Here is a 14,273-nt window from a genome sequence, read left to right as displayed (position 1 = left end):
ATATATATATATATATATATATATATATATATATATATATATATATATATATATATATATATATATATATATATATATATCCGCTACTCCTCTCGAACTCGACCAGCACTGATTTGCTGGGATTAGTCAACGGTTGCAGGCGGCGTCGATCTTGATCAATACCGAAATTGTGTAGTGTCCCAAAATGGCCGAAAATTATATGCGTCCTCGGGTATTGATTGTAATTTGGTTTGGTGTTAAATTCTCTCCCTGAATTAGCGATGATCCGCGCGCAATATTAGTAAAATCACATAAAAATTTTGACCCGGTAGAAAAATTAGGGTAAATTAAATCAATGGAACCGCACTCACCTTAGTGAGGCATTGTGATTGTATTATTAAAATTATAGCAGCATGCGGTTTCACCATGGCGCGTCCGCCATTCTATTTTGATACCACGCGATGAAGCTTTTTTGGAATGTAGAGGATGGCGTTAGCAGGTGCTATTGATCTTGATCGATCGCGAAATTTAACAGCACTCGAATATAGTCACATACTACACGTATTTAGTTATAAAATCTCATGCGAACAACACTAAATTTATTCCATAAAACGAATATTAAACTATTAAAACAGCATTGAACTTAATCTAATTTTTATTCTTATCGTAACGGGTAAAATTGGACGCGATGTCCCTTCGATCGTGGGTAAGCATGCACTGTCCGGTGGCGATCGTTGCCCAGCATCTCGAGAGGCACGTTTGATAACGCCTCGATTGTTTCTCGATAGCGGTGAGATATGGGTAGATTGTCGATAGGTGAGTGAAATGTTGGCTCACATCGGCGGCGTATCGGTAGGGTCAGTTTGTAGAAACGAACCCGTAGGACCCGACTGTCGAGGTTCGTTTAGATGGAGATTCTGGACTAACCGTTACTCGCATTAAAGTTATTCAGCTTTTTGTTAGTGGCTGCGTTCCCAAATGCGCCCTCCACTTTGACAAGTCGTCCATCCAATGTCAAATTTGACAAATCACTAGTCGTGTCAATTTTGACAAGCTCTTCCATCAGTCTCAATTTTTACAACACGGTAGGCGTTGATTTTTGTTTTCGTCTCAAACGTTAAACATCAAAATAAAAAAAATTCGGTTGTTTTTCCGTTAAAACACGATTTCGGTTCAGGTCGCCACAATCGACTGGATTCAGCCAATTGAACCGCCTTTTAACAGTAACATTCAATTCAAAAAAAATTCAGAATAACTACTTTCCAAAACTATGTTTGCGAAATCGGCTTACAAAAATTGGACAACGAGCAGCGCGTAATACGGTGCACGGTGTCTTTTTTTAACAACTTTATGCAAAACAATTCAGCACCTCTGAAACTTCAGGATATGAAAGAATGGGCTTTCCCCTTTCATTTGAAACAAAAATCAAAATAATCCGTCGGGGGGTCTAGAGCAACTTTTTTTTTGAAGTTTTTTCGTGAAAACATAGATTTTACAATGGAACTAGTTCATATTTCTACCGCCAGATAGTGCTTTAGACATTCGAACAACACTAAAAGTAAGAATCTGATAGATTATTTAATTGTCTACAACTTTGTTACCAACTAAAAACCGATTTGAAATTATCCCGAAAAGTAGTTTAATATTTTAACGAATTCTAAGTCTAAGTTAGTTTCACAGAAGACCTAGTGGTTTGTCAATTCACAAGCTTTTTTTTATTTGCCAAATAGTTGTGTTTAGTTCAATAGTGAATTCAGCGGAATTTGAGAGCTTAGAAAGTCTCACCTTTTAGCTGAAAATTATAATTCCCTGATACAGGGCACCATTCATATTTTTGGGATGAGAAGTTTTGGATAAGTGTTGACCAAACTAGTATGATATTAATATTCTTTTTCATGATGGTAAGTGATTCCTCCCGCAGAAACAGCTTTTTCAATTATGTATGCCTTCTTTTTCATTTTTTCGATTGTTCCTAGGGATGACTGATAACTATTCTTACATGAATCTCCTACTCTGTTAGCATCTTCGTATAAAATTGACTTGTCCTGAACTTCAACCTTTATATTTGAACAAACTCAATGAAACTTTTAACGCACTATTGCAATATTTCGCGGATTTCATTGTAACGCTTGGTTAAAAACGCTGATTATCCGTTTTCAAAATTAACTCAATGTGACAAACAGTGAACAAAAAACTTTGAGTTTTTGGATCAAGATTTTTTTTGGGATATATTCGAGAACTTCTATGTATATAAGGTCATTGTTGTACTCAAATCATATTTTGTTTTCGAAAGTAATACATATCGCATAATCTAGGATCAATTTAGCAACGATATCTCGCATAATTGATAGGAAATGGTCGTAAAATCCAACTGCCACAATATGCTTTACGGAGAAAATTTAAATAAATCGTTTCACGCTAACCACTAATTTGGACAGTTACTGCTGTGGTTTGCGTTAAATTAGAAACGGTGTGTCCCAACATTTCGTCTTGAACGGAATTATAATAGCTGACTTAAGCGACCATAACCTAAGTTATACGACGTATGGTCCTTTCTAAAACATAAATGTAAGCAAACCCTTGTAACCAAGCAATACCTTCCGATGAACGGTAGTCCCTTCGTGCCTATCGGGGAAGATTACAAACCAAAAGCACAAATAGTTTTCTGACTCTGTCAAACATCCTTATTTTCAGAAGTTCAATTAGAATTGTCAACGTAATGAATCCCGTCTAATATTTTCTAGCCACTAAACCCAATTATTTTTTTGGTAATGTAATAAGTGCGAGAAAACATATTTCCAAACCACTAGGCCTCGTGTGAAACTATCTTAGATATAACTTTGTTAAAATCTTAAACAACTTTTCCGGATGATTTCGGATCAATTTTTAGTGGTCAACAAACTTGTAGACAATTAAATTTTCTATGAAATTCTCACTTTTAGTGTTGTTCGAATGTATAAAGCACCATCTAGGAACAGAAATATGAACTATCTCCAGTAGTAAAACCTATATTGTTACGAAAAAAAACTTCAAAAAAAAAGTTGCTCTGGACCCCCCGACGGATTATTTTGATCTTAGTTTCAAATGAAAGGGGAAAGCCCATTCTTTCATATTCCGAAGTTGCAGAGATGCTGATTTTTTTGCATAAAATTGTTCTAATAAATACACCGTGCGGTGATCAATCGGTCTTATCATAAAATTGGCAGATTGTGGAAAACCAATCATCAGCGATATTAGATTAAGACGAAATCAATGAGCCGGCTGAGTTGCTACCGATTTCGTTTGTTAACGTTGCAGCTGTCATCTGCCATTATGCCAAGAGGTTATTTTTTATCGCATTTTTCGTTATGTTATACTACGTTCACACTGCGAGTTAAAACATGTTGTAACGCTATCTTGGTGACATTTTTCTTGTTGCTAATTATTAAAACGCGTTTTAACTCTGTAGTGTGAACGTAGTATTAGATGGTAAATTTTACTACAAATGTTGTTCAAAAAACGCGCATATTTAAACAAACTTTGCTAAGATATTACATTGTCAGAAGATTGCATGCCTTTCGGAATTTACACCGAATTTCATTGCTTTATTACTGGTCATATCGTGCGTGATGAATTCAGGTAAGAGCAGAGGCTCGAATCCCTAAATTCTGGTTCTAAAAATTTAAAAATTTCAGTCTTATAGTTCAGGTTCAGTTCAGGAGAGCCGCTATAATGGAACCATGCCGATTTTCCAGGTTTATTGTCCGAGCCAGCAGCTCCTTGATTGGCGCCTCCAGCTCCTGCTCGTCACATTTTTAGACCAAAAGCACATCGTATACTTTCGCAATCAGTGCTCTAATCGGTTCGGAGATTTCCTTCCGCGAAGATCTCAACGAATGGAGAAATTCTTTTTCTCTAGCCAACACCCAGAATACTGCTGACCAAATCGAACGAACAGGTTAGCTCGGTCTCGGTAATATATTCAACCATGCCCTTGAAGCACAATCCATTTAGGTCCATGAGTAGTTGAGAAAGGATTTTTGGACTGTTCCTTCTCCGTCGGTTCTTGTTTACAGTTGTCAAAAGATAGAATTGACTCATAATTGAGATGTTCTTTCTTGGAAATTCCATATAAATAGGTAGTAATCCTTTCCTTCAACTGAGCACTTTCTCCACAGATAATCAGCAGCAAATACCTCGACGGAACAGAATAACCTTAAAAACGCATTTGATTTGAATACGGGACGAACCGTCCTCTGTCAGTCATGACGGTGTCCTTTTCCGCCTTGGGCAGTATGGTTTCACCAATAACCTTCGTATGCTCCCTCCAGTCGAAAACCGCCTGAGCCAAGCCTGACTTCCCTTGACAATGATTCGTCTAAAGATGATCTCGACAATAAACTTCTCCACTGAAACTGTACCTGTGCTCTTCAACCGGGTTTATTATGATTACAAATTTTGACGCTTAACGTTTCAGACGAGAACAAAAATCAACGCCTACCGTGTTGTGAAAATTGAGACTGACGGAACGGGTTGTCAAAATTGACACGACGGATGATTTGTCAAAATTAACATTGGACGGACCACTTGTCAAAGTGGAGGGCGCATTTGAGAACGCAGCCACCAACAAAAAGCTGAATTGATGGTAAACAGAACCGAAAGGTAGGCCATTTTAGTATTCGCGACATATGAAAAAATGCTTCGAATATTAATATTGACTAGAAGAACACTACAGTATAACAAGGGCCTTGCCTCTAACGTTTTTTGGTTCGTTGTTGATTCGCCAATAAGTAAGGTCCCTCGAAATGTCAAACCAAACCATGACATTTTGCTCACATCAAAACAAGGGCACTCATTTTTCCCTGTGACGAAAAGTTGCTAAGGAAAAGTAACAACCAAGTGGTATCTAAGTAAAAAAACAACCGACTTGTAAACAAAACTACGAAAGGCAGTGTGTAGCACAATTAGCGGAAATAAACTGCCGATGATTTTACCATGTTTATCTAATATTGAGTTAAGATTACTGGATGATCTCTCGGACTGTGTGTACGTTTGTCTACGAGGGGGGAGGGGGTTTCTTTGAAAAAATGTAAGTAGACTTTTATTTTTTGTTTTTCTCGTATTACTAACTATAAATGGGATTTAAAGAGAGTTGTATTCAAAATATCGGTCTATTCAGTATTTATGCAGACACTTCAAAGCTAGTACACTATTGAGGTAACTACTCGTTAAGCGACCAATCAACCCAGATCCCACGATGTTTTTGGACAACCTCACACGGTGTTGTTTCTTGCGTATATTTTGATATAGGGTAAAGTGCCTATTTTCACCATCCTAAGGAGGGTGCCTCGCTAATTCATTCATTACTCGACCTACAATGCAATGCGTACAAATCGACATCAACAGCTTTGCTTCGTTGTTAAGAACCAAGATAATAGCACAAATGCACTGAGAACAGTGGAATTCTCGTGTATGAGCGCAAACTCGAATCGAGTACCCCTATTGTTGCGCTACCATTTAACTCAAAGCGTTAAACAAAGATGGCAGACGCTGCTCTACACCCAAAACGGTGAGCTCAGATTTTCTGTTTTTGGGCTCACAATCTCATTCCCAAAAGCAATCCTTTTTGAACATTGAGCTGTTCGCGCACAATTCGGGATGAGCGCAACGCTCACGCAAAAAAAACGAGACACACACTCGCACACAAGGAAACTTTGTTAGTATATAATTTCGTATCTTCCTTCTACACCTTACATTCCCCCCACCCAACCACCACAAGCAATCTCATCACCATTGCTGCTGCATTGCATTTTGTTTTGTTTCATTCTTTTCTTCGCTGCTATAAATAGCTCGTGACCTGAAACTTCTAGTAAAAAAAACCTTATATCAGATTCAAGATTAGAACCGACAAACTTCTAATCGGTAAAAACACCTCTTTATTGCCCGTACCATGACGACACACTAGTGAAGTAGTATAATGGCGTATATAAAGCTTCACACTTATGATGAGTGAGATAATATCGTTTGCATCCCGCCGCCGCGTCGGTATTTCAGCATCGTCATTGACGCATTTTGGTTTGTACCATTTCCCCGCTATTTTGTTTGTATGTATGTGTTGGGAACTAAGCCTTACTAGAAAAAAAGATTAACGGGTAGCATCAAGACTGGAAACGACAAACATCCACTCGCTAAAACGCCTGCTTTACACCTTATGCCATAACGACACATAATGAGCAGTCGTTCGAATAGGCTATATAAACTTCGCATCATTGCAGCAGTGATCACAAATGGGACAGTATGGAGACGATGGTATGTGTTATTCAAGTTATCCCTGCACTACATGAGCCAACAGTGTGTAGCTATGGGGTACGATATTGTATTCCACAAGTATGAGATTGGTTGAACACTAATGCATCGTTTGGGAGCTTTTCGCTCACAGTTCGAGAGCGAAAAAAACAGAATCAATTCCGCTCTCAACGATTCGTTTTGGGTGCAGCTCTCTAAAATATTTGAAAAACTTCTGCTCGAAAACATCTCGAGCTATCTGGACAACCGTCGACTACAGCTGCTTGCCAAATATCAATTAGGATAACGAAAACGTCATAGTATCATTACCGCCTTCACAATAGTTGTACACGATGTCTATACCAACTTAAACAAAGGAAAATGGGCTGTGATGGATCTTGTTGACCTGTCGCATGCTTTCATCTATGTAAATCACCAGATACTCTGCAAAAAGCTGAAGGAAGTGTGGAGAGAGTAGAACTGATGTATGCGATATATTAGATATTGACCTCAACACGGTCGAACCAACATTGCTCGAACAATGAACAGCCTCCAATAAACTTTTTCCCAAAACCCAGACAACTGCATACAAGATAACATTACACACCAAAACAATCTGTTTTACAAAGAGATTTTCCAAAGAAGTGACAAATCTAGAATAGAAAACGGAAAGTAACTTAAAATGGACGGCACAAGTGAATGACATTACAAACATTATTATTAAAACCATGAAGACTTTTCGCCGCTTCGCACTACTCCTTTCGGCACCCATGCGAAGGAAGCTGATTCTAGCATAAACCATCATAAACCATTTCGGTATTTGGAGGATTATCGATGTTTTAAAGCTGGAGTCCTCTTCTTTTGCAACTTTCGATGAAGGGACTTTACAGCAACCGTCTGAAATACCTTTTTTGCGTAACCGCATGCAGCACTGCCAATTTTTTATCAACTGTTTCATGCATAGTAGGTTCTACAAATCGTACCCAGGGTATATCCTGGAACCTGTGTTTCTCGAAACGTACAACGCAGCAGGAAAAGTGTATTGATTTCCGAATCCCTTAGCTGGAACACGCTCTCTTTGGTAACTTAAAATAAGTCGAGTTTTATTACGTTCAAGAAGTTACTTAATGAGATCTAAAACAAAGCTTCCATTCGTAAAATATGTGCAGTTTTTGCTCCTTGACCTGAAAATAGGTTTTCGTTAACTTTAATATAAATTAATATCTAATCGTTCTCGTTCAGGTATCTGCTACGCCGCCATAATTTTAAAACCAAGATCTAAAACGTCGCGGTCGATTCACAATGAACAAAATCGATTCCATTCGACACAACTTTATGGTAGATAGGGTTGCCACCTCTTGAGAGGCTTTAACCCGGAGATTTTCACTGATCTGAGGGGGGGGGGGTGGATTTTGAGTGGAACGAGACAGAAATTGGAATCAAAGCGATTGCTAGGCATTTTAGAGCACTTTAATCGCTTTTTATTACCACGTTAAAGTAAAACTATAAATTTTTCACGCTTGAGGACGGTTTTATCGGTTTAATGTGGTGTAGTATTTCACTTACCTGACTAAGTGCCAAGAATACAAAAGCACCAGCTACTCTCACTGTGGAGGTCGAACGAGCATTGCTCTCCTCCACAACTAACAGAAGAAGAAGAGCAAAGGAGGCAGAGCTGCGACATCACACTATGTGGTGTCGGTTATTCGTCACCAACAAATTTTAATTTCGCAGCAAAGGGGCAAAACTCACCTCCCTAGCCCAGTTAAGGATCGCTTCTGGAGTAGCAACAACACCGCAAGAACTCGTTTGATGTTGACCTAGTCAGTTGGATTAGAACAAATCTGCCAGACCTTAGTGCAGCTGGTGATAAGCACCACTAAGAGTGAAATGATTTGGTAAAATTGCAGTAAAATAACTTTTTTACACCATTTTGAGCGACTTAGTGGAATGTAACATTTCAATTGTAGCACATAGCGAAATTTTACTTTCCGTCGCGCATATGGCTTACCGAACGAGCAGCCGCTGGTCCCCTAAGACGATTTCGCTAGATTTTCAGAGCAGCGTGCACTAGCGCGACTTCCGGAAGGTTAATTTGCAGTAAATTTTATTTGTTTTTCATTTTCATTGCTTTGTGAAAGAAATTAGCAATATTTGGTGAACTCTTCGCCACCTTGAAACGAAGGGTTAGTAGGGGAAAATAAATCTGAACCAGAGTAATAGTTTATTTAGACTTTTTAAATATTTTGTCAAGAATCAATTAATTCCAAAAAATTTAACCTATGCTTCTTCCCACCAAGCCCGGAGAAATTGATGTAAAACCCGGAGACCCGGAGATCGCTCCCGAAAACCGGAGTCTCCGGGTCAAACCCGGAGGGGTGGCAACCCTAATGGTAGACTATTGACATATAGACATTGATAGTGTTGATGTTTAATTTGTTGCATCATGGTGTACATTTTTTGTTATTCACCGAAATGTCTAGAAGCACACTTTTCATCAATTAGCGGTCCAATATTTTCGCTTTTTAACAAACACCTTAAAGTTGAGTCAGCTCGTACCATGTCTGACTAGTGAAGATCGAGCTTCGAGCAAAACGAGCAGAACAATTTGAACTGTCAGTGGGGCCCATAATTTTTGTGCCCGCTGAGATGTTGACTTACGTCAGTTCAGTACAAATGGGATAGGGGTGCCTTATACGTGTTCTCGCTGCTGTTGGTGTTAATCTTGGCGATAAAACTTTGGTTATATTTATTTTTTCTGTATCTAGGCCTGCGTTGATGTACTCACAACAGAAACATCAAACTGGAGCGCCATCAAGCGGCGAATGCGGTCGAATCTGAAATGACCGAAGTAACTCACTATAAAATGGCTACATGAACCACAAATTTTCTAGACTTTCTTCGTACGATTCACGTCTTTATTATTTGTTTTTAGAATAACTGTAGTGTTTTCCAGGATTCTTTTCAATACTGGCTGTGTAAGGGTTAGAATAAAATAGAAATAGAATAGAATAATTTTGCAGTCAACCGCACAATAATAATAATTGCACAGATTTATCTTTCATTCTTTTAACCTAACAATGTCAGTCATTTTTTAAGAAGTTAGTTTAAAGTTTTTGCTTTACTTAGAGATTCGTTTGGAATAAACAATAATTATGCCATTTTACAAATTGCTCAGATAACAGAATATGCCAAACTGTTTCAATGAATACTTTGGTTGACCAATCCAGTTTTGCAGATTATTTGAATATAATAGTTTTCTAATATTCCAACGTTCTCTACTATATAGTAACAAAATATATTTTATTGCCATGTTTGAGGTTGTATTGTGCACACCGCAAAATTCTTTTTGGGGAAGATAACTAAATTCTTTATTTCATCAAGATATTAAAAAAAAATCACAATAATAGTTCATATTTCAATACGCTTCTATCAACACATATTTCAATGGGTATAAGGATATTGCAATTAATGTTTGTCTCGCATGATTCTTTTTGAATTTTCTACTCGCTTCATCCAGTTTTATTTAAAGGAAAAAATGCGGGACCCCAAGATAGACCCGGGCTCAGGGCAGTTGCCTTGACTAACACCCCCCCCCCCCCTATCGTCGGACTTTTGTCTATCAAAAAATCCAAAGAATTATGCGGAAGGACATACAATTTGTTATTTTTATTCGAGCGTACAAATTTTTATACAAATTTCGCACAAATTTTTATACAGTAATTTTGTATTTCCCATAATCTTTGATACATTTTTTGATGGAATTTAAGATATCACTTCATTTGACTCGCTTTAGAACAATCCTGGGTTAGAATGGGTTAAAAATCTAATTGTTACTCACACAGGCAGTATAAAATAATGTTGAAAGGTATCCAAATTAAGGTGATAAAAACCAGCTAAAAACGATATTTTGCTTTAACATTACGTAACAAGCCTAGTTCAAAATAAAAGAATTCTTGCGAAACGGAAAGAACCTACAACATTCGCACTTACGCTAGTAATTATGGCTATGTACAGATGCAGTTTGCATTCAACTGCAGCTTGATACTTATTTCTTGCCAATGTCAAATAGCTAACTTTAGTATTGCATGCTGTCCTATCCATTCCTAGGCTTTGCGTTGGCAGTTGGTATATGAAAGCAAAAATTGTATGAAGGCAATTATGGGCAAAGAGTTACCGTAATGCAATGGCAGCGGTAGAAGCAGGTTCGACCTTGCGTCAGCGTGGAAACAACTTTTAGCATATAAACTGTTCTAGGCGATTTTTCTCCGATTTGAGTGCTTACAACAAACCTGATCATGCGAATGAACTTTTCAAGACCATTTGCAGACATTCGAAGGACGACAGGGTTCCAATTAGTATTGCAACATGAACGCTTTACCTGTGTAACTTTTCCAATATAAAATGCATACTCATAAGTGCTTTCCATATGATCTAATAATGTGTTCTAAATTGTTTGTTATTGCTATTTCGGTGACTTTTAGTTACCAACTACATATAGAGGAAGGTGGTCCTAAGTGGGCTCATTTAGCAATTTGCCTGAATACTAAATTCCAGGAGCTGGAAATTGTTTAATTCTGTACAGAAATCATGTTTCTGCTATTTTGTGGCATTTAGAAAGATTTAGGGTGGCATTTGCAGTCTCAGTGCAGTGCAGCGTGAAAAAGTTAGAAGAAAGTGTCACTTTTTCGAATGTAAACAGAATATGGACACTAGAGTGACATTAAAAAACCCCTCGAGCCACACCTGAGTCGATTCTTGATCTCACCTGGACTGTCTGTTCCAAATTTGAACCTAATCGAACAAATCTAACTACAGGATCCTACATGGAATGTATATGATATTTTTCTATAATTTAAATGGAGATAACCCACTGGCTCGAATTGAAAAAGGGTTCATTATTTATGTGATATTATCACTGAAAACGAAAATAACAGAGATAATTTTACTGCCAACAACTTTGACAAATATTGAAAATCAATCCAACTGCCTTAGGAGAAGTTCTTAACTCTTTATAAGGCGGTTTCTACCTGTTAGTTTCGTTCATATACACCCAGGTTTTTTTTGCGGGGGATACGCACCGCGTAAAAAAACGGCGTTAATTGGAAAATCCGCGTAAAGAAAACCGCGTTAATTGGAAAATCTGCTTAAAAAACCGCGTTAATTGGAAAATCCGCGTAAAAAAACCTGAGTGTAGTACCATTGAAGATAGCAAAAACAAGTTGAACTAAAAAAACTATTCGAAATTATTGAAGCTATGGCCCCTCCCACTAAGCTTGTTTTTTGACAGAGGCTTGCGGTCAACACACTCTATGGAGAACCGCTCTAATGAAAACAAAAAAAGTAAAAACATATTGAAGAAAACAGTATTGTGGTGTACTTGAACAGACCGGTTTCCTAATACTTTTTCTGCAAAAAAAACTATGTTGACCAAACAATCACGGTCAGCGCAAAGGAGTGAAGTTTTGAAGTTACCCCACAAAATTAAAAAGTCTGTTCGATTAGCCCCATAATTTGTGTGAACACAGTCCCAAGTTGTAGCTTGGAAAATTAAGAAGAGTTCGAAATATAGTTTTCTGAATAAAAAATTTGTTTTCGATTTTATGGAGTATTCTCAATGATATGTCATGTTACAACCAAAATCTGTCACATTACAATTGTTTATTGAAGGAAGAAAACCAGTACAGTCGCACACAAAACATCCTGAATCTGGGAACTGAGTACTTTATATTCATTTTGAAAAACATATTGTTCTTGATGAAGAAGCGAGAAGGTTATAATTAAACAAAATCATGCTTTATGTGGAATTTGTTTACAGTTGTTGCAAATTAAATGAATTTTAAAAGTAAGTTTTTATTAGAAAATCTTTTATTGTTATTTTCTTCATAATACAATTGTATTGAAACTTTATTTGCAAGTATATTTAAAAGAATTTTTTTATGTATGATAGTTAACTTGAAGTAAAATAAGTTAAATAACTTCTGAAAAGGTCATATTTTCGCTACTTAATGTTTTGGTTGAAAGAACATCAAAATATTTTAATAGATTTTTCTTAAGAGCATTTTTCTTTGAAATTAGTATGATGTCTAGTTATACTACGAAACTTAATTCGAAGTTTTAAAAAATGCTTCAAATTCATAAAATTGGTTTTCTGTATTGCATTTTTTTTACCATTTTTTTGCTTTTGACAAATTCCACTAAAAATATACACACAAAACAATTAGTTCCACTAGTTTACAAATTTTGGGGTGTTTTCATGAAGTTAAGAATAAAGGTGTTAAATTTAAGTTAAATTTGGGTCACTGAACACGAAAATCATATCCATTTTCTTTTTCAAAAAAACATTTTTGAAATTTCTTGAAAAGCATGTTTTTGAACACTTTTTGCAATATCTCAGGAACAAATCATCCGATTAACCCGATCGAATTCGAAAGATATTGATATGCCTATTCCAAAAATGTATATCATGTTTGGATTAAATATCAACAATTTAGGGTAAAGAGCAACCAAAGTCAAAAAAGTATTTTTTTGTAAAATAACTCATTTTTAGTTGAATTTTCATAAAAAAGAATTCAGCAAAAAAATCTTTTAAATTTTAAGTAAATTTTAAGCCAAAGATTACGAAAATCCGATAGAAACTGTTGATGTTATTAAGCACCGAGTGAAAATTGTTCTGTTTTTCACATATCTCTTTTGGTCTCAAATACACTAGTTTGCAAGAAAAATTAAGTTGCGTGCAACAGCGTTTTCTAGATTAATTTTGGGTCGCTGAACACGAAAATCATACTCAATTTCGCTTTAAAAGAAGTTCGAGTTTTTTTCAAAAAGCGTTTTTTGCTTTTACTCTATTTTTTGTTTTTGCTCTAATTTTTTATTACAGAAAAAATAATTTTTCATATTTTCAGAATCTAATGTGACAGATTTTACAAATTTCAAGGTAATTGCAATAAGCTAAGAAAAATAGGTGTTTTCTAAGGCAATTTTGGGTCGCTCAATACGAAAACAAAGTAGATTTTTTCCAAAGAAACATTTTCGAGATTACTTTGAAAAATATGGTTTTGGTCACTGCTTTTAGTTATTTGTTGATATTTGATTTTTTTATGATTAGAAGCGACCAAAGTAAAAAATCTATTTTTCGACTTTTTTTTAAATGCATATTTCTAGTTAATTTTTATAACAAATCAAGAAAAGAAAAAAATTTCTTAGAATCTTATGTGATAGATAATCTATTTACATAAATTTTAAGCCAATGGTAAAAAAATCGGATGAAAAATGCAGATGGTATGAAACACTGAGAAAAAATTGTAACTTTGTATTTTTCACACAATCATACTTGCGGCTGAAATAATCTTCTACACTTGATAGTTATCGTTTGTATTGGGTACAATCTTCTCTAACTTGCATCCAGCAGTAGTCACCTACAATGTCCCCGTCCCAAAAACCCTGATATCCCATTTCATTAACTGCTGGACCCTAATGGAATTCACCTTTTACAAAAAACACACACATATTTCTCGTGATGTTGCAACAAGAGGCTCTCAAATGAGTGTATCATTACACGTTGCTACCCTGTATAGCGTTTGTTAACTGCGGCATTTGAATTATTTCGTTTTTTTTTTCATTGTACAACTAAGTGCTCTTTTGAAAATGTGCAAATATTCGTTAGAAAAGTTTTGTTTTGTCTATGGAGAGTACATATTAAACAATCGTTCCAGAAACCAGTTCTTACTGCTTATACACTAGACTGCCCAGAAAAATAATGAATTTTTGAAAACTCAATCGGCCCACCCCTGAGTCGATTCCTAGTCCCACCAGGAGCTCTTGCACAAAATTTGAAGCAAATCGGACAAGTCTAGCTACCGGGCCAACGTGCCTGAAGTTTGTATGAGATTTTTCGACAATTTACGTGGAGAAAACCCACTAACTCGCATTTTTGCCGCTAGGGGACACTGTATTATCACTGTCAGTGAAAATAAGGTAGATAATTTAATTGTCTACCACTTTGTCGAAGACTGACAGTCAATCCGGCT

Source organism: Topomyia yanbarensis, chromosome 1 (assembly GCF_030247195.1).
Source record: "Topomyia yanbarensis strain Yona2022 chromosome 1, ASM3024719v1, whole genome shotgun sequence".
NCBI lineage: Eukaryota > Metazoa > Arthropoda > Insecta > Diptera > Culicidae > Topomyia > Topomyia yanbarensis.
This window is presented reverse-complemented; position numbering follows the sequence as displayed.